Source organism: Apodemus sylvaticus, chromosome 1, assembly GCF_947179515.1.
Source record: "Apodemus sylvaticus chromosome 1, mApoSyl1.1, whole genome shotgun sequence".
In the NCBI taxonomy this organism is placed as follows: Eukaryota; Metazoa; Chordata; class Mammalia; order Rodentia; family Muridae; genus Apodemus; species Apodemus sylvaticus.
The window spans coordinates 62712047-62733962 of NC_067472.1; the positions used below are offsets into that span (position 1 = coordinate 62712047).

Consider the following 21916-nt stretch of genomic DNA (forward strand, 5'->3'; position numbering starts at 1 on the left):
GGTGAGCTCTAGGCCAGGGAGAGACTCAATCTCAAACAAAAGCTGGTCTCAGGAATGACACCTGAGGTTGATATCTGGCCTACACATATATGAATGCACACAGACACACACACCTGCATGTACAAGCACACATGACATGCACGCACAACCTGCCCAACCCAAAGAACATAAGCATCTCTTCTCCCATCAGGGGTTGGTTGTCGTCTTTACTTGGAAATGCTACCAGTACTCCTAGTGTAGGTTAATATTTTCTTTTCAATTATTGACTGGAAGCTTCCGACAATTAGGGGAATTGACTGTCTGTGCTACTTATATGATTAACTAGATCTCTTACACAGAAAGGTCCTCTGCATACCAAGATGGTGACCATGAGCATAATGTAAGACAATACTGTCATCAGGCTCACACCTGGTGATTCACACACAGCAGGCTCTGTACGTGCTGAGCACGAAACAGCTTGGTTAGTCTCCAAGGTGATTGTGTGGGTCATACCCGACTTACACAGAGGTGTGCAGGGCATGGGCCCTGGCGCTCCCACCCCTGCCTGCAGTGATCCTTTTAGTCTTTCTTATTAAGTGCCACCTGTGACTGCTTCATCTTTCCCTGGATTGAGAGGCCACATTGATTCAGTCTCTTCTTGAGGCATCCTTGGTACCCAGGGAATGGATTTATTCCATGGCTTTGGATGCCCCAAAAGCCAAAGATTCAAGTGTAGCCAAGACCTTCCCCCCCATCCCCCAAGCTCAGCTCAAAACTGTCATGTGGCTGAAACAGTTGCAAAACTGGCAGTGATTGCCAGCAGACAAACTGTTCTTCCCTTAGGACTCTGCACTTGCCTCAGCCTGGCTATCAGCTGAGCTCAGACACAGGGTAAATGCTTGACCATTTCCCTCAAACCTCAGATATGATCCATCACCATATTCAGGTAGCTTTTATTTAAAACTAGAGTATGGGGCCAGCAAGAGGGCTCAGTGGGTAAAGGAGCTTGCTGTCAAGTCTAATGACCTGAGTTCAATTCCTGGAACCTACATGATGGAAGAAAAAGGTTCCTTTCTCCTTCCCACGAATTGTTCTTTCACCTCCCACATATATATTCTCTCTCTCTCTCTCTCTCTCTCTCTCTCTCTTTCTCTCTCTCTCTCTCTCACACACACACACACACACTAAAAGTATGGAGCTGGGGAGATGGCTCAGTTAGTAAGGCACTTGTTTTTCAAGCATGAAGACCCCAGTTCAACCCACAGAATTCACATCAGAAAGCCATGTGTGATGTCACACACTTGTAATCCAAGTACTGGGGAGTCAGAGATAGGCAGACCCCCCAGGGCTCAGTGGCAGTCATTCTAGCCTTCGTGGTGAACTCCATCTTCCACTGAGAAACCTTGTCTCAAAACATGGCGGTTGGTCTCTGCCAACAATACTCTGGCCTCCACAAGCATGCACACACATGCACCTGAGTGAACACGCACACCCACATACGACCTCTCTGGCCAAAGCTATGTCTTCCCTGGCTTCCTTCCAGAGCGGCAGACTGCTAGGCTATACACATCAAGGCTGGTGAGTTTGTGTGAGAAAGTGCCTATCTATAGCAAAGCGGCGGAGAGATAGGATCTCTGGTGCAGAGTGCACTTGCTCTTGTTCCTCAGCTCAGTGAGGGCCTCGAGCCCAGGCATGTTGCTGCTGGAGACACTGGCCCTCAGCCTGCTCCAGGTCTGGTACTCTCACTCTGATTCACAAGGACTGCCCAAGGCTTGGGACATGTGCCTCCCTTATCCATCTTCTCTGAGGTCAAGTGGGGACCATGCGGAAGTGAGCTCAGATCTGAATTATTTGTGCTCACACCTGGAGCTGGTCTTTTGCATATTAAAATTTTCCTTGGCGGGGCAGTGGTGGCACACGCCTGTAGCATGCCTGTAATCCCAGCACTTGGGAGGCAGAGGCAGGCAGATTTCTAAGTTCGAGACCAGCCTGGTCTACAGAGTGAGTTCCAGGACAGCCAGGGCTACACAGAGAAACCCTGTCTTGAAAAAAACCACAAAATAAAATAAAATAAAATAAAATAAAATAAAATAAAATAAAATAAAATAAAATAAAATAAAAATTTCCTTGAACACCTAGGAAGGGAAGGGAAGAGCTCCACCTGTCCCCAGTAAACGTGTTTACTGGCTAGAACTATTTTTCTCCCATTAATCCATTGACACTCAGTTCAATTCCCTGTCCTTAAATCTCAAACCGATTCAGAGACTGAACCAACCAAAGCATGAGTTTCCCTAGTCATTCCTATTTTTAAATCTTAAAACTTTTTTTAAAAAATGTATGTGGGTTTTTGCCTGCTTTTATGTCTGTTCGCTATGTGCATGGTTGGTATCTGCTGAGGCCAGAAGGAATGTCAGACCCTCTGCAACTGGAGTTACAGATGTGAACCACCTGATGTGGGTACTGAACTCTGGCTCTCTGCAAGAGGAACAAATGCTTTTAAGTATGGAACAGTCTCTTTAGGCCCAACAGAAGGTTTCTACAAGAACTACAGAGAGAAACATTATAACTCTGAGGCTAAACAGATAGTTCATGCTCCTGCATAGAAAGCAAATATTTTGAACATTTCTATTCTTAATTTAACCTGTAGATTTAATGCTATCCCAACTAATAAAAATCTCAGCAGGCAAGTCAGGAATGGCGGGAGACACCCGCAACCTCATCACCTGAGAAGCCAAAGACAGAGTTAGAGTCTAGTCCAGGTTACATAGCAAGAGTCCATCCAGAAAGCAAAAGTAATGGCAATAAAAAAAATTCAGCAAGATATTTCAAGACTGAAGACAAATAGAGTATAAAATTTATATGAAACGGCAGAAGACTCCCAAATAGCTAACACAGTATGGAAGAGAAATACTCTCCAACAACTTATACTATCTGCCCTCTTGACTGACGACAGGACCTGGAGAGGTGGCTCAGTGATCAAGAGCATTTGCTGTTCTTGCAGAAGAACTGAGTTTATTCTCAGTGTCCACACGGGACAGCTCACAGTCATCTATATCAGTATCAGGGGAGGTGACACCCTTTTCTGGCTGCCCTGGGCACTGTACGCACATGGCATATACATACAGGGACATAAATAAAAATTAAAGTCATTTTGAAGAGACTACAAAGTTATTGTGTGATATAGGCAAAAGAATAAACAAATAGCCCAATAGACATTCTATAATCCAGAAAGTTCTCACAATAGAATCCACTGGACTCTGACCAAGGGAAGGAAGAGTAATAGTTTTATTTTTCTTCACAAATGGTGCTGAACACCTGAACTTCCATAGACAAAGCACAATAAAGACAGAAGAATTCTAGGCACTGACTTCAAAACTCACTTCAAAAGGTATCCCAGGGCTGGGCTGCAGCTCAGTGGAAAAGCACAGGCCAAGTTAGCACAAACAAGGTCCTGGGTTTGATCCCAGGACCATGTTAACTAAACATACAGGCAGATAAACAGATAATAGATAAACAAATAAATGGATCATGGATATATAACAAAGCCACAAAGTCCTCCAAGATAACCAGCTCAGAAGAACCGGTTAGCTGGCTTTGGGATGACTTATTCAAGACACCAAAGATACTGAGAGTGAGGGAAGGAAGGGTTGATAAGCTGGGCTTCATTAAGAGGCTGGAGAGATGGCTCAGCAGTTAAGAGCACTGGCTCCTCTTGCAGAAGACCCAGGTTCCATTCCTACCACCTACATCATGACTTACAATCGTCTGGAAATCCAGTTCCAGGAGATCCAGCATGCTTCTGGCCTCTGTGGATGTGGTACACACACATGCATGCAGGGAAACACCCACACACACACAATAAGTAATTCTTTAAAAAATTTGTAAAGTTTCTGGACAGAAATTTTTTGTAAAACATTATCTGATAATGTGTTTGACTCCAAAAGTATATAAACAACATTTTTTTAAAAATTGCAAAGTAGCTGGGAAGATGACTCTGTGGGTAGAGGCACTTGCTGTTGAGTCTGATGAGGAGTTTGATCCCAAGATCCACATACTGTAAGGAGGAAACAAGTCTCCCAAAAGTTATCCTTTGACATGCCCCGACTCATGCTGTGGGTCTGCGTGTGTGTGTGTGTGTGTGTGTGTGTGTGTGTGTGAGTGTATGTATGTGTATGTATGAGTGTATGTGTGTGTATATGTGTGAGCTATGTGTATGTGTGAGTGTATATATGTGTGTATTTGTGTGTGTATATGTGAGTGTATGTGTATGTATTTGTGTGTGTGTATTTGTATGTGTGTGTTTGTGTGTGTGTGAGTGTATGTGTGTGTATGTATGAGTGTATGTGTGTGTATATGTGTGTGTATGTGTGAGTGTATGTGTGTGTATGTGTGTGTATTTGTGTGTGTGTGTATTTGTGTGTGTATGTGTGAGTGTATGTGTATGTATTTGTGTGTGTGTTTGTGTGAGTGTATGTGTGTGTATGTATGAGTGTATGTGTGTGTATATGTGTGTGTATGTGTGTGTGTTATGTGTATGTGTGAGTGTATATATGTGTGTATTTGTGTGTATGTGTGTGTTATATGTATGTGTGTGTATTTGTGTGTGTGTATATGTGTGTGTGTCCCCTTTTCCCTCTCTCCTTCTCTCTCTCTCCATCCAATAATAAATGTAATGAAGTTTTTTTTCAAATTATAAGTGGGTGAGGTTGAGCACATTACCCAGTTGAGAGGGGTGGCCCAGCATGTACAAACACTAACATAACCTATAGATGACTTCTAATATAAGCAAAGGGATGTCTCACCAACAAAGATATGCAGATGGCAAATAGGTGTATGAAAAGATGTTCAGTATCATATGACAACTAAAGCGAAAATGAGATACCACTGCATACCTACTAGAATAGCTAATGTTTAAACAACACATCACCAAGGGCTGACAAGGCTGTCATACAGCAGAAAGCATCCCTCTCCTCTGATGAGCATGCAGAATGGTAAGGCCAGTTTGGAAGACAGTTTAGAATTTTTTCTAAATCTTAACCTCTACAACCATCACAGAATCCATTTAGCAACGTCACAGACCTCCACACAGAAATCTGCACACGTATGGTGAAAGTACCTGTACTAGTTAAATTTAACTGCCAACTTGACCCAACCTGAATCTCCTGGGAAGAGTCTTATTTGAGGAATTATCTCCACCAGGTTGGCCTGTGGGTGTGTCTGTTATAGCTTGTCATGATTGTTAATTGATGTAGGAAGACCCAGCCCAGTGTGTGGGGCATCATTCCTTTGGGAGGGGGTTCTGAACTAGGAGTGAAGAAATCGAGATGGGCCCATGCAAGCAGGCATGCATGCGTGCACTTCTCTCTGTTCCTGGCTGTGGATGTGATGGGACTCTGTTGAGCTCCTGAGGCTGTAACTTCTCTGCTTTGATGGAATGTAACTTGGAATTGTAAACTGAAATAAATCATTTTCTTCCCAAGTAGCTTTTGGGGGGGGGGTATTTTGTCACAATAGAAATGAGATAGCCACTTTATTCATTATTATCATATTTCCAAACCAAACAAAATGTCGTTTATGAGGTGAATAGATGAATAGCTTATGACGAAGCCATATGATGGGTATAAGGTATCAAGTCATGAAAGATGATGGAAAGACATGCGGCCGAGTAAAAAAGGGGCAGTGTAACATGATTCCAGCTCTGGGTGGGATGGGGATGCGGTAAGGTAGAGGTGAACAGGGGGATTATGGGATGTCTGAAGTGAGAGAACTCTTCAGCTCTGTCTCTCCATGGTAGGAGTACAACAGCAGCATGTCAGGACAGATTAGACTTCATCACTCCATCACTCCTGGCTAATGCACAGCACCACAGAATCTCCCACAGTGATCCCTCCCAAGAACAGAATTCACTTCTTCATTCTCATGATCATTAATCTGGAGGCTCTGGGGATCCTGGGACCTCATGCATGTTAGGCAAGCACTGTACATTATTAATTAGCCCAAGGCAAGCGAGAGTCTGGATAAGAGAGGAATCTGTGGTTTGGCCCAATCTCAAAGCTTTTTCTTTTTCTTTTCTTTTCTTTCTTTTCTTCTTTCTTTTCTTTTCTTCCTCCCTTCCTTCCTTCCCTCCTTCCTTTCTTTCTTTCTCTCTTCTTCCTTCCTTCCTTCCTTCCTTCCTTCCTTCCTTCCTTCCTTCCTTTCTTTCTTTCTTTCTTTCTTTCTTTCTTTCTTTCTTTCTTTCTTTCTTTCTTTCTTTCTTTCTTTCTTCTTTCTTTCCTTTTGATTTTTCGAGAAAGAGTTTCTCTGTATAGCCCTACCTGTCCTGGAACTTGCTCTGTAGGCCTCGAACTCAGATATCTGCCTGCCTCTGCCTCCCAGTGCTGGGATTAAAGGCGTGCGCCACCACCGCCCAGCCTCAAAGTTTTTTCTAAGTGCAGTTTCTGCAGACAGAATATCAAGTAGCCCAGGTTGACCTTGACCTTGAGCAAATGAATGTCCCTTTTCTGCTTCCCCATGCTGGAACCAAAGGTGTATATAATATACCTTACATACACATGCCAAGCTCTCCTTTTTATATTCAAAATAATATGTCTGTCCTTGGGTGTGCATGTTTGTGTATACACAGAGCTCAGAGGCGGGGGCAAGTGTCCTCCTCTGACACCCCCACCTATTTCTTTTGGGCAGGGTCTCTCCATAAACCTGAAGCTCAGGTTTTCTCAGCAAGTGTGGAAGCCAACAAGTCCAGCTGCCTTTTTGTATGCATCCTCCTTGGAGCTGGGGTACATAACAGGCTACTTTGTTGAGTGAGTGCTGGAGATGGACTCTTTGCATAGTAGGCACTCTTAACTGCTAAGCCCTCTGTCCAGACAGTATTCTTTCTTGCAACCACAAGGGCTTGGGTTCAACCCACAAACAAACAGGATGTTGGGGGGTAGATCCTATGATCCAGGCATGAGCACAGGCAGCTGAGGCCCCAGCTCCAGTGCCCAGCCTGGTCTTCTGACTACTGTGCAGCGACAAGCGTGGGTAGGTTGGCACTTTGATGTCTGGTTGCATTTGTTACACAGCAACAGGACACTGATGTAACTCGGAGATTAGCAGACAGGAGCCAGAGACCTCCAGCAGGAAGTCAGGAAGTATCCTGACTTCAGCGCAAACAAAGCCACAACCTGATGTGCAACTTTGCCTAACTCGGTGCAAGTTGGAGAGGAAGAAAGGTCTCATGGAGCCAGTTACCTAAACTTCTTTAAAGGGACCTAGGATATTTATTTATTTATTTATTTATTTATTTCGAGACAGGGTTTCTCTGTATAGCCTCGGCTGTCCTGGAACTCACTCTGTAGACCAGGCTGGCCTCAAACTCAGAAATCTGCCTGCCTCTGCCTCCCAGAGTGCTGGGATTACAGGTGTGCACCACCACTGCCCGGTTTATTTATTTATTTATTTATTTATTTATTTAACATTCATTCATTCATTTTTTAAAAGAAAGGGTCTCATGTAGTCCAGGCTGGCTTCAAATACTTATTGTAGCTAAGGGTGTTCTTGAATTCTGATCCTCCTGTCTTTATTTCCCAGGTGCTGTGATTACAAGTGTGCTTCATCTCACCGGCTTATGTGGTGCCAAGGATGGAACCCATGGTTGTGTACATTCTCGGTGAGGGTTCTACCAAACTCAGGTCCTCGTGTTTGTGAGGCAAGCTCTTCACATCCCAACACATCTTCCCAGTCCTGAAGGAATATTCTTAAGTACAGTGTCAACTTCCTTCATGGACATAAAGCGACTGGGGCATCTGTCCTCAGTGGCTTGGATGGTTTATCTTAGCCAGGAGCAAGGAGTGGTTCCTTGTAGTCCCTTCTGTTTTTTAACAGTTACTGAAGGGACACTACGCCCTGCCCTTCTTCCCAATCCTCTCTGCCTTGATAAAAACCTCTTAGATTATATTCCTAAAGCTAGCCACCCAGGGTTATTCCTTTATTTGGCTACTTCCTCCTTCTGAGTCTGACTACCAAGGTCCAGCTATCAAAGTACTGAAGTCCAACAATTAAAAGCCCCCTTTGGCTCACCTAATCAACATGCCCAATTAAAATTAAACACCTCTGGGCGGTGGTGACACACACCTTTAATCCCAGCACTTGGGAGGCAGAGGCAGGCAGATTTCTGAGTTCGAGGCCAGCCTGATCTACAGAGTGAGTTCCAGGACAGCCAAGACTATACAGAGAACCCCTGTCTTGAAAAAAAAATTAAACACCTCATCCTAACTTGAGGTTTCCCCTTGTACCTTTATAACCTGCCGTTTTTCTATAGGCCACACCTGTCTCGTCTCTCTCCAGAGGCAATCCTTTGTTTCCACTCCAGGGCAAATACCCCTCCTCCTCCCTTCCCCTGTTCCCTTCCCTTCTGCCTCATCCTCTATCTCCTGTCTCTGTCTCTTACTCCCTACCTTCTGACCCTCTGGGGAAAATAAATCTCCTTTGTGCTGAGAACTTGGCCTTGGAGGTCCTGAGCCAATATTTTTCCTAACAATTATAAAGATCAGGATCATGCTCATTTCAAGAATAAAAAATAAAAATAATCCCAGATAGCCCTATTAAAAAACCAGGTGTAATGGTGTCTGTTTGTAATCCCAGTACTAGGGAAACAGAGATAGGTGGATCCCTGGGACACACTAGCTAGACAGCCTAACCTCCTTGGCCAGTTACAGGCCAATGAGAGACCCTGTCTCAAAAGAGGTGGATGGCTCCTGAGGAATTCTCTGGCTTGCACATACATGAACATGCACACAGAGAAAATTCCTTCAGGCACACTCCTCCCAACATCTAAAGTGTGGTAGCAACTGCCAGGGAGTTGTTCCTCAGAGTTGAGGAGCTCGGCTCTTCCTAGCTCGTTCACAGGGCAGCACCATCCTGACTGAAACAATCTGAGGCATAAAAATCTCTCTAGTCAGGCCAGCAAGTCAAATCCCAGGATACATGTGGGATAACACTCACGTACAGTTTGTTAGGACCCCCTGCCTAACGAATGATGCTGTGCACCATTGCCTGGGTCTTCCCATATCAATTAATCAAGACAATCCCCCAGAAACATGTCCACAGACCAATCCAATATTGACAGTCCCTCGCTGATACTGCCTCGCCTGTTGACTTTGGGTCCCGTCAAGTTGACAATTAAGATAACTTCGACACTTACCTTGAATTTGGCACACACAAAAAAAAATCTTTTAAAATACAGCATAAAATGGAATTAGAGACAAGTAATCAATACATTTATAAAATTCTTTTTAGAAAAAAAATAGGGATGTTGCTCATACCTCTAATACTAGCACTCAAAGAGCTGAGGCAGTAGGATTCCCATGAGTGCAAGGCTAGCCAGGGCTATGTAGTGAGTTCCAAGCCAGCCTGGATTACAGACATAAAAAATGAAAAAGGTAAAAAATCAACCCCCCCAAACAACAAAGAAAACATCTTCTTCGAAAGATACAATCAGAGGAATGAAAAGAAAAAACACACACAGGCTGGGAGAAGATGCATTCAAGAATTCTTTCCCTTTTGTAACAAGACAAACAACCCAACAAATAACTAGAGAGGCATCTTAATAAGCACATCCCATGACTGGAGAGCACATTAAAGAAATGCAGATTAGAGCCGGAAGGATACTCACACTCTGGTCCAAATGGCTAGGATCAAACTTGTCAGACTAAAGTGGTGGGGAGGGTGAGGAAGGTGTTGTAGACACCACTTGAGTGCTTTAAAAAAGTTACCCAAGCTTTTACTGTGTCCCCCAAACACCCCACTCTTTGTGCAGAAGTAACCATACCCCCCAGAGAACACTTGAGTGTGACAACTTCTGCAGCTTCCCTGGTAATGGCCCCAACCTGGGATCCAACAAATGACCTCAGAGAGTTAAATGAGTAAACCAACTGCGGCCTACGCATGCCAGAAAACTATTCAGCAATTAGAACTAATGAAGGGTTGAGGGAGGTGGGCAGAAGAGTGGCCCCCAAGGAGGTTCATGCCCCAGCCTCCGGGAACCTGTGTGTGTTAGCTCCCTGTGACTGGGAATTAGAGCTGTACAAGGAATTCGTGTCACTAAGCAGCCGACCTCACCGTGGGAGATTATCAAGGATAACAGAATGAGGAATGTAATCACGGGGTGTAAATAAAAGCTGAAGTCTAGGCCTGGGAGGTATATCTGACCCTGTGACATCAGTGCTCCGATGGCCAATGCCTGCTCTGCAGGTGGACTGGGCCCAGAGCCAAGGGATGCTGATGTCTGGGAGCTGGGAGGAAGGGAACTGAGGGTTTCCTGTTATAATCCGGTTGACATTGGATTTGGGTTCAGTGACCCCTTAGGAATTCAGACCTCCACAATGCATCCTTATTGCTTTAATCCACTAAGTCCCAGCAAGTTGTTACTGCAGCTGTGGAAAACAAATGCAGTGGGGTACCAGGCAGTGTGAGTGTGTCTCAAAATAATCACGCTGAGTGCAGGAAACCAGACAAGGACAGACACATGATGTCTGGCTCCATCTATATAAAACTTAGACTCATCTGCAGGGACAAGCTGATCAGAGTCTGCTGGGGGGGAACTCTGGGGGTGGGGAGGAAGCAGCATGAAGTGTGGGGGATCGTGCCAGGGGACACATTCCAGAATCTCTAGGCTATCTGCACCCCACAACATGTTCCAATTACTGCATACAGTCAGGCTTCAAAAAAGATGGTGATAACCACTTGCTATAAACAGGGGATGGGAGCAAAAGATGCCTGATGTCTTGATAAGAATGTGGGAGAGTTGGTTGGGGGACACTGCAGTATCTTCAGAAAGTAAGACAGGCAGAGAGATCTGTACCTGCCAGGGAGGACCTTGCCTCCCTGTGATTAAAGGAAGGCTGGGACTGTGATGGCTTTGGATTGGTGTGGAGGTGGGGGGGGGGGCTCTTGTTTCCAGGACTCCTGGAAGTTTCAGGAAGTCCCTTAAAGAAGAGCCTGCATAAATTAGATCCCATTATCACCACACTGCAGAGAGGATCTGATCATGGAAATAAAGAGCTCAAGCCATGAATGAGAGAGCTAATTCAAGTCCGAGGCCTATTCCAGACTTCTTAACCTCTGGTTCTGGGTATCACGTGAGCCTCTTTGGGGCTGCTTTTAGCCCAAGACAAGACAGCAAACTGAGAAGTGGGAGGGGAAGAGACAGAAGGTAGCAGTGTGGCTGGATACCCATAAGGGTGAGCTGCATTGGGACTGCAAAGGTTTCCGTGGGCCTCAGGGCATGGGCCATCCTCTGATCCAAGCAGTGTTATCTTCTGATCCAGAGGCTGAATGTTATCTGTGAGCTAGAGTCTCTCAGGCTCAGGATCTGTAGGGTCTTCCTGCCTGAGGAATGAATGGCAGGACATGAGTAGTCCACTCTGGTGTCCACGGGAGTGAGGCACTATGTTGTGGGTGCTGGCTAGGACAACCTATACTAAATCACCAGAACCCTTTGCCCATCAGGGATTCTGACACCTGACTCATAGATACAGTTCTTAATTGGGGAGAGCCTAGCTGTAACTCTGGTAGGGACAGGGACTTCCTCAAAACTGCACAGAATGCAAAAAAGTCCAGACCAAGAGATGCCATGTCCTTGAGCAACTTCCTCCTGTGGGTGTCCTCATCTGGGACATAGGGACAAGGCCTTGCCTGCCCTTTGGGCCAGGGTGGTGAGGTTGAGACTGGATGTTCTGGTGGCCATGGTGTGGTCTATGGGTGTGACAGGCATCAGGCAGCCACCTTCTACAGGCAACTCTTGCCCCTCATCTTGAGCTCTTGGTGTCCCTTCTGGGGTCTATAATGTCAGCTCCAATCCTGGGCTTCCTGCATTCTACCCAAGTCCACACTTGAAGTAGGCAGGTCAGACCCTGCATCTTTTACTTTGCCCCCTGCTGTGACAAAATGCCCGCTAAAAGGTTTCCTTTGATTCAGTTGTTTGTTTGGTTTTGGTTTTGGTTTCTTTTTGAGACAGGCTTTCAGTCTGTAGCCCAGGCTGGCCTGGAACTCATTATGTAGCCCAGGCTGGCCTGGAACTCATTATGTAGCCCAGGCTGGCCTGGAACTCATTATGTAGCCCAGGCTGGCCTGGAACTGTAGAGTGTTCCCTCTATAGAGCAGAGCTGCCTCCCTCTGCCTCCCAAGTGCTGAGATTAAAGCCATGTGCCACTAGCCGCAGCCCTGGCTCGCTGTTTGAGGGTACAATTTACCTTGTGGAAAAGGCATGTTGGCAGTCACACAAGGCCGCTGGTCACATTTAATCTTCAGACAGGAAGCAAAGCGACACACTGCAGCTCAGCTCATTTTCTCCTTTGTATTCAGTCTGGGTGAAGGATTCAGAGGTTAAGTGAGGACTCGGCAGCAGGATGAGGAAGGGTCTTAAAGCGGGGAGTATAGGGGGTTAGGTGAGTGTGGCTAGGCGGCGTGGGGGAAGGTGTCCAGGCGGGCCCTTGCCTGGGCACCTCTGCCCCTGAGGGACCACACACACACAGACATGGTATAGAATAGAGTTTATTCAGAATAGGGGATGGGAGTTAGTGGTAGAGAGAGGGAGAGAGAGAGAGAGAGAGAGAGAGAGAGAGAGAGAGAGAGAGAGAGAGAGAAGAGAGAGTGGAGGCTGGCCATGAGCACGTGGAAGGGGGGAAGAGCCCCAGGGGCAGAGAGGTGAGAGTATGTGGGAGAGCGGTGAGCAAAAAGAGAGGAGGGGCAAGTAGCCCCTCTTATAGTAGGCCAGATCTCTGGGGCGGGGCATACCTGGCCATTGCCAGGTAGGTATGGGGTGGAGCTTAGACAAAACCCCAACACTGGGGCCCTGGACTATGGAACGGTGCTACTCAGAGTAAACCTTCCCATCCCAATTAATTCCGTCTAGGAAATCCCTCATAGACATTTGCAGAGCTGTGACTTCTGTGTGATTCTACTCTGTCACAATGACAATCAATATCAATGATCACAGACCCATAGGCAACAGAGCCAGGATGACTGTACCTGTCTGCACCCTTTGGAATATCTTTGGGGACATTTCCTAGTTGGAAGCAAATATCCACAGTGGTCTCTAGAGGGGAAGGACCTGACAAACCATGCCAAGGCAGGAAGAGCCTGGGTCAAAGGCCAGGCAGCAGGGCATATAGGCAGGAATCACTTCTGAAAGGCTCTGGCCTGTAGGGAGATTCATTTCTGTACATGTGGAGTGGTCCTCTGTGGGCAAGAGGAGGAAGAGGCTGCCTTCCTGCGGATCAGGAGAGGGGTCGGGGAGCCAAGGGCAGCATCATATGACTGTCCCAATGTAAGGGCAGCAAGAGCACCTTCCAGAGAGGGAAGGAAGTTGCTGACTGGCATGAAATCTGCAGGAAGGGCCCTGATCATGTGCTCAGAGGTCAGCACCCTAGACAAAACAGTCACATGATGATAGACACTCAGGGAGGAAGTGGCCTTTCTCTGTCCTCAGGCATGCTGAGTGTGAGGACCTGGGGCCGGATGCTCATCACCAACATCCCTGCCGAGGTCTGCTTCAGCTCTGTCTCCCACAGCACGCCCTCTCCTGGGCAGCCACACAGGTGGCTATCCCTCTACAGTGCTCAGTCTGCAAAAGGCCCTGTGGACACAAGAGTGAAGCCATCAGAGTCCTGCCCATTCCTCTTTTTGCTGTCCCTTGTCCTGTGCTCAGTAGCCTGGTTTTCTTCCTGTGTCCAATAGCCTGCTTGGATGCCCACACGATATTGCATTGGCATAAGGGGATAACCAAAAAAGATGCCCAAGCCGTACTACAGACATTCCATTCTGAGAAGGAGTAGGCAATGACTTTGGCTATACTGGTATAGAACCCCAGACAGAGCCTGCCTTCCATTGGGCCCCAGGTCATCCTAAGAACAGCCCTAAAGGACAGGCCTGATGTGATGCGGCCATGGAGAACCTTGTCACTCTTTTCCAGCTCTCTGACTCCTGTAGGTAAAGCAGGAAGTTTGGGAACCTCTTGTGACCTCTGACCTCTTGTCTCCCACTTTCTCTCTCCCAGAGTCAGGACATGGAATCCAGAGCCCCTGCTCAGGTCCAGACATGAAAGCTAACTATTGCCCAAGGTTTACACCCTCTTAGTGACAACTACCCACAGAGTTCTTGTCTTGAGACCTTGATTCCAGAAGGCTTTGTCCCAGATCCCCCTAGAGGGAAGGTGTTGCTAGCCCAAACTTCTAATTTCCTAGGTAGACAAGGATGATTTTGAACTTCTAATCCTACTGCCTACACTTCCTTAGTGCTGGGATTATATGTGTGTACCACACCCAGTTTATGTGGTATTAGGGTTGTGCTCAGGGCTTGGAGCATATAAGGCAAGTTCCTATGCAGCTACACCTCTAGCCTTCAGGCTCTTCATTTCTGAAAGCTCTAGGCTAAGTATAGCTGAAGTTGAATAAATGTCTTTTCTTAGAACTGTGGTGTCCCTATGACTGGAGAGGAGTGTTTAACTGTACATCCACAGCCCTTTTCCCGTGTCCTGCTTGTGTTCCTTGATCTTTGTGTAACACTCACCCACTGTGTTCTAGACCCTGGGTACCCTTTCCCTTCTGGTACTCAGGGTAGGCCTCTGGGCCTGCCTCTGTGGCCTAATCTGCTCTGCCTAAACCCTCTGGCCCTGGGAGATAAAGCCCCTCTGTTCTGTGCATACAGTCACACTGGGACAGAGTCACCTGCCCTGCATTCATCAGAGTCATAGAACTGACAGCTGTCACACATCTACATGTGTGATATTGGGGTCTGTAGAGGTGAAGGATCCACCCACAACCACAGGGCCGGGTAATCTGTCTTTACTGTTACAAGTGAAGAAGGGACTTTCAGGGGACAGTCTTGTGTCACTTCCAGCTTTGCCCTCCACAGTGAGAAGTGGTGGTTCTCAAATTTATCTCCAAGGCAGACTAGTCCATCCTTCCAGTTGCCTTCACTAGGGCCATCCAGGCTGCAAGAGCTGAGATGCTGTTTCAGGATGGAGGGGACATATGTCCCACCCACCACTCCCTTTCCTCCTGAGTCATTGCTCCAAAGGAGGGGGTGTCGTAACCCCAGACCCGTTTGTCCAGCTGCCCGGGAGGGGCAGGTGCCACAGGAAGTTGGCATCCAAAAGTCAGAAAGCTACTGACCGCCACCACTGGCCTACCCTGGGGAACAGGCCTTGTGGCTGAGGGTGGAGGGAAGACAATAAGATCTTTTCCTGGAGCCTCTGCAAAACAGGTTCCCTAGGCAGAACTGAAGAGTGAACCCTGCCCTGGCCTCCTAGGAGTCAGAGCTCTTTTCCCACCATGACAATATCATCCTAGGGTTGATATGGCCCTCCCTGCCCCAGGTACAGGAGCTGGACCACAAACACAGACCATAAAGCAGAGAGGCTGGGCCACCTCCATTCTGTCACTCTGCATCAAGGACACACTCTGTAGAGCAGGATGGCTTGGGTCCCTTCCATGTGGGAAAGTCAGGATCCCCTAAGAAGGTCTGACCCAGTGCAGTAATGGAGGTCATACTGGCCTCTTTCCTGCTAAAAGATTGGTGGCTATATCTGCAGTGATGTTGACGGTGACCTTATCTGTAGTTCTGTTGATGGTGGCCTTATCTGTAGTTATGTTGATGGCGATGCTGATGGTGCTCATTATTTTCAGTGTTGTTGGTGATCATATATGCAGCAGTGCTGATGTTGGGAACTTGGGATAGAGAAAAACTATGCCTTTGTCCTGAAAACAAGGAGCTCTCAGGTAATGTTCTAAGATACCTGACAAACATAACGTGGCCCCGAAGTGAACCCAGGCCAGCCCTGCTAAGTCGCTATGATGATCAGTGTGACTATCCTGAGTACACAATCCAGGCAACTGTTCCACCCCCAGAACCTGTCCCTTCTGCTCTTTCTGTTGGCCCATATCACCTAATTCAGTCCCTAGTGGCCCATGACACCTAACCTCACCTCTGCTTCCCCACTGACCTCTACCCATCCCTTCATCATCAGACTTCAGGCTTTCATAGTCTTCCTCTTCTTCTAACCCCCTTAAAAATAACAACCATATCCTCATCCAAACTTCATCAGCCTTGACAACCTCATTTGCTGTTCCTGAGGACTCCAGGGGCTAATCAAACTCCCAGATACCACATGCTCTCTACTCTAAACCCATCCTTCTTGGTCTCCACCAACTGTAGATAGAATAGTACCCCATCCTAAGATGTCCCTTTCTGGACCCCTGGAAACTGGGAAACAAGATGGAATCTCACTGTGCAAAAGATGGGTCCTCCAGAGACAGCAAGATGTGATGGGGGAAGTGGGGAATAGAACAGTCTTTGGTGGTACAGGGTAGGGTCTTGGTCTCAAGAAACAGACTCTCCTAGTGCCTTCCAGGAACCAGCCCAGTGTGCCTGTGAGATACCATGTAGTAGAGAGCCATTGAGTTTGGACTTTAGACTCTGGAGTTGCAAGAGAATGAGCATGTGTTGTTTAACTCCCACAATTTGTAGTCCTTTATGACAGCAGCCATAGGACACAAACACAGGCAGGAAGCAGGGTGACATCTCTATGTCCCAGCCTCTGTTCCCTTTGTCTCATTCTTCCTTCTCCCTGTCTCCCATCCTGCCTCCTTCTTTCCCCAAGCCTCTCCTCCTATTCTTGATGCTACAGTCTTAGTTCAAGCCTGGTCTCTTCCAACTCAAGATCAAACCTCTAGCTTCTGAGCCTTTCAGCTGCCTGGTTCTCGGCCCGTCCTGCGTCCCTCCCTACTGTGGAATTGTGTGAGACTGTTGCATGGCTTTCAACTGCCCAGGTGCCTCCCAGGACTCCTTTTCAAACCTGTCTGTCTTCATCATAGTTCTCTGGAAGCCAAATGCAGGGAGTATGATGAGGGAGGGAGGTTCATTTAAACAACTGGCTGCAGTCAGGAACAGTTGGAGCGCCAGGGAGGGGCAGGACTCCTTCCTCCTGGGGAAGCATTTTTCTCTAAGGTTTTTATCTGATTAGACATGGCCTGCCCACATCATGTGCTTTTCTCATAAACTGCTAAGGAAGATGTTAATCTCATTAGGAAATACTTTCTCAGGAACATCTAAACGTGTGTCTGCTAACATCTAGGTACACAAAAATTTTGCCATCACAACCAGAGTCGACAAGAAGACACTGAGCACAAGAGAATGATCCATCTACCCACAGGTGATAGACTTGTCCAGGCAGCAAGCGGAGCAGAACAGATTTGCCTCCTGTCCCCTCATGCCCCTCCTCCCAGCCTAGCTTCATGCTCACCTGTACCATTCATGCACCATAGTTGACCCTGCTATCCTAGGTTCCTCTCGAGACTTCCCCTATCTGCCAGGATCCTTCTGCTTCTCCGTGTGTGCTGTCCATCTCCAGCTCTGTTCCCTAGCTTGGGCAGATTCCTCTTTTTTTTTTTTTTTCTTGGTTTCTCCTAGCCTCATTCTCAAAGGTGGGCGACTTAGAAAATAGCAAATCACCCATCCAGCCATCTTGTAGTAGTCTATAAGGTCCGCATGTCTGTGGGCTCCTGGGGTTATCCGTACAACCTACAGACATCCAGCCAAATTGGAGGGAGGCCACAGTGACGGACTTGACCCTTCTCAACTTTTCCAGAGGGCTTACGGCCCACTGGGTCACTTAGCTTCGCTTTACCAATTCCCCTCCACTCAGTTCTACACACTACCAGTAATGAGTCCTAGGCCTGAGGTCCAATTCTAGATTGCCAACATGTCACCTCTGGCTACCCACCCCAAAGAAAGCAGCAAAAGGAAGCAATGGTAAACCAGTAAGAAGGGATCTCAGTCCCCAACCATTCTGGGAAGATGGGAAATCCTCCTTTCGGGCACTGCTCAGAGCTTTGGGTTTAAACAGGAGAAACTGGGTAGCCTGGGAGGTGGGTGAGGTGACTGGTCTGGTCCAGCTGTGGTCTTGCTGGCTAGTATCTCACTTCTAGTTCTATAAGGTGATTTGAAGGTGACTGCTCTTGCTGCGGGGTGACCTGTCTGTAGGGCTCTGTTGTTCCTGAAAATCAAGGTGGCCTCATGTTCAGGACAATCACTAGAGACCTTCAGGTTCCTTGGGAGTCTTGAACAGAGAGCATCATGAAGGCTGGAGGCAGAGCCTCAGTTACTTTTCTTTGTTTCAGGGGGGCCTTGCCTTAACTATGCCATCTGCCCCAACCTTGCCCTCCTCCCACCAGCTAAGGCCCCTCCTTTCAGCTGACCCATAGCTTGTTGTCTCAGGTGGCCTTAGATACCCACTGAAAAACTTGTTGAGTGCCAGGAAACCACACCCCCTTCTTCCTAGGGCCTTAAGGTAGCTGGGCCATTAGGTCTCAGATCAGTGACTCAGCCAGGGGGGGGGGAGCAGCAAGGAAGAGGAGGAATGGAGTGACTCAGCACCTCATCACAAAGATGGAGGTTGGGGTGAAACCATTTCCCACTTAGTATTGGGGCCACCCGCAACCTTCTGGCTCCACCCCTCCTTCTGTTCTCTCTCCTGCAAAGTCCCCTCCCCCTGCACTCAGAGAGCTTACACCATCTCAGAGCTCTGTGGGGTCAAGGGGCTCTGGACTGGGATTCCTCCTTGTGTTATTTAGTGGCAGCTAATGGGAGGGGTCTCAGAGCCAACAAGCAAGGGTGGAAAGGCCTAAAGGCTGACTCCAAGGAAGGCTTACACACACACACACACACACACACACACACACACTCACTCACTCACTCACACTCACACCTTTTCCTATCCTATTCCAGTTTATACCCAGCCCTCTCTAGAGAATGGAATGGAGGCCGAAAAGGGGCCAGGCTTGGGAGCCAGAAAGAGAGGGAATAGGGGAGGCTGGGGCTGGGGGAATGTGTGTGTGTGTGTGTGTGTGTGTGTGTGTGTGTGTGTGTGTGAGAGAGAGAGAGAGAGAGAGAGAGAGAGAGAGAGAGAGAGAGACTGACCTTGAAGAGGTAACATGCAGAAGGAAAACTGTGAGTTGACCCAAAGCCTAGCCAAGGCTGAACTCTGCCTGACCCTGCGTCATGGCAGTGGAACAGAGGTTCCTGAGCAGAACTCAGGCCAACTGACAGGAGTCAGAAGCAGAGGTGACCCCCAGCAGGCCTGTAGTCCCAGGAACCTCCAGAGGCCATCACAGACATTTCCTAGCCTTCTGATAGAGCTGGGGGAAGTGAGGAAAAGGTCCCGAGGAACCACCCACAGGGACTCAGACAGCATGGGAGCCCTTCTTTACCACCTTTAACTAAGAGCTCAAGGTACACCGGACCAAAAGCATCCTGCAGCCTGCCTCTGAGGCCTGGGCCGCTCCTCCTCCCTCTCACATGTCACATCTCTGTCACTAGTATTAGGCAAAAGAGTATCATTGTCATAAAGAAGCCTTCTGATATACATCTATCTCCCTCTTCCAACCCTCCTGACTCACTCCATTACCTCAGTTCTGTTGCCTCTTCAGTTAGCAATGTGCATCTCTGGATCCTGAAGTCATGACTTCACAGCTTGAATCTCTGTCACCCTGAATTCTGCCCTACTCTGTGGACACATACATACACTTCTATCCAACCACTGTCTGAACGACATCTGTGTTCCTTTAGGTTAACGCGGTTGTGAAGGAAGTCTCCGTTACACCCTGTGTGTAAGGTTTTGCACAAATCTAAGTTTCTTTTCTGTTCTGTTCCTTGAGACAGGGGCTAGCAGTCCAGACTGGTCTCCAACTCCCCTTCCTGCCTCTGCCTCCTCAGTCACAAGCCTCCATGCCTCACTTCAGATTTTAACTTCTCTGAGTAAATACCCAGGAGAACAATTGCTGAATTGTATGGCAAAAGAACATCTAGTTTTGAAAGAGAACACCACACTATTTTCCAAAGTGGCTCCACCATTCAGCACCCTCACCACAATGAGTGGGGCTGCCCACTGCCTCCCCGCCCTACCCTGAGCCAGTGTCGTCACTCTTTTGGATTTGGGCTACCTAGTAGGCGTGTAGTGGTGTCTCATTGTTGTTTTAATCTGTAATTCCCCTGGTGATGGCAGGTGCCAGGCATCTGTTCTGAATAATTGCCTTTGAGATTCTGTCTTTGGTCATGTGATTGTTCAGACCTGTTGGACATTCTGTTTATTTTATTTATTTATGTATTTATGTATTTATTTATGTATTTATGTATTTATTTATTTATTTAAAGAAAGTGTCCCACACTATTGCTCATACTAACCTGGAACTCACAGCAATCCTCTTCCTACACCTTGCTGTTTAAACAAATCTACTGCTTCCCAGATAAGAAGAAGCCATTGTTGTGTTTCCGACCTCCTAAGTCTCCAGTGCCCTCTGGGATTTATTGATTGTTCAGTTTGGTGTGAGAGAAGGATCATGAACACTACTTCAGTTTCAGTGTACTAAAGAGTAGCTTTTCTCCACCGCCCTTCCTATCATCTGGACACAGCCACGGTGTCACTCTTCCTTTGCTTCCACCCACTCTCTGTCAACACCATCCTGTCTTGATTACTGAACAAAATGCTCATCCCTCCTCACTGAAATGACTGCTGTCCAGGTCAGATTGCTCAACCCACCCAGTGTTTCATGGCGGCTTCTGCCTTCCATCCTCTGCCTCAGCCAGGCTGTCTAACCTCATGGCCAGTCCATGAGCAGTCTGGTCTCATAAGACACTTCCTTCGGGCCTCTCAGGTACTCCTCTCTCATGGCCTCTGCCACCAGACAGCCACTATTTGGTCTCCTTAGTTTCGTCGCAAAAGGTTGGGAAGCCCCGGGGTTCAATCTCTAGCCCTCTTCTGTGCATAGACTTTGTATACCTGGTCCCTGGCTTCACCCAATCTGATTGGTACAAAACTCTGAATAAGGATGATGTCCTGCTTCTAGGGCAGGTAGCCTCTGTCTCCAGGACTCCCAACTCAAACGGCCCCTGCTACTCACCAGTACCTCAGGCATACCCTGCAGGTGCACACTGGACCTGAACTTGTAAAGCTCAGGTCCTTCCTCGCTAGGCCCCTTGCTCTCACAGAGCACCTCTTGCCCCATCAGACATCACTAGTCTAGCTGTTTCAGATAGCCCCCTGCAAAGTCACTCCTGATCTGCAATCCTGGTAGCATCTGCGCAGCCAACAAAGGAACCCTCCTATAGAGCAGAGCCGGACTTTCTCTCCCCACCTCAGGATCCAGGCCCTACTGCTTCCTTTCACCTGACAGCTGCTGTATCACCTAGCCAGCCTCCTCCTGAGGACCCAATGTCCCTGTCCACTCCTCTGCCTGTTTCTTTCTCTCCTCCCCCAATACACCAAGACTTGAGCTATCTTTTAGCCTCTTCTCTTAATCATCCAGTATCCCTGGCTCTCGTCCACCTCCTTAGAGACACTCGAATGAGGTCCCTGTAATTGCAACACTCCTCATGACTTCCTGCACCCCATTTTTGCACCAGCTTTTTGAGTTTTTCATGAACTGCTCGGTTCCTGTTTTGTCTGGCCTTGTCTGGCCTCACCTGAAGTGTAGACTCCAGGAGGGCAGGACTTTCTGCATTGTTCCCCTTTGACACCAAGAACAGAGGCTGGCATCCTGTCGGTATTCAGCAGTAATAGAAACCCTAGAGGAATGCAGCAATACTGGGGGCGGAGGGGCGCCCGAAGACATTGTGTGACCCCTGTGGGGGTTTCGGAAGCGGAAGCCTAGCAGGCTAGCTTCCAATCACTTGGACTTGGGCTATCTCACCTCGGAGCCAAGGCTGGGGATGGTCTCTAAGCAATGACCATCTCCATGAGAAGGAAGTGCCGCACAGAGGGTGCACCACGGGCCTGCTTCCTTTCCTGCCTTCCATCATAGCTGGACCCATTGTCAAATGCACAGGAGAAGCCTGGGGTGGGGGTGGGGGGCTCAGGGCTGCTCCTTTTTCTGGAGGCAGCTCCATGTGCTATAGGTAC

General features: G+C 47.7%; 1 long non-coding RNA gene across 1 annotated transcript in view; it reads right to left on the reverse strand.

Moving 5' to 3' along the window:
* Positions 1 to 19544, reverse strand: part of LOC127678602 (uncharacterized) — a 39180-nt gene extending 19636 nt beyond the window's left edge. The window contains exons 1-2 of the long non-coding RNA XR_007976604.1: positions 19427 to 19544; positions 12213 to 12325 (exon numbers count right to left, since the gene is read on the reverse strand). This is a non-coding gene — a long non-coding RNA (uncharacterized LOC127678602). The remainder of the gene's footprint in view (positions 1 to 12212; positions 12326 to 19426) is intronic.
* Between the last annotated feature and the right edge of the window lie 2372 nt (positions 19545 to 21916).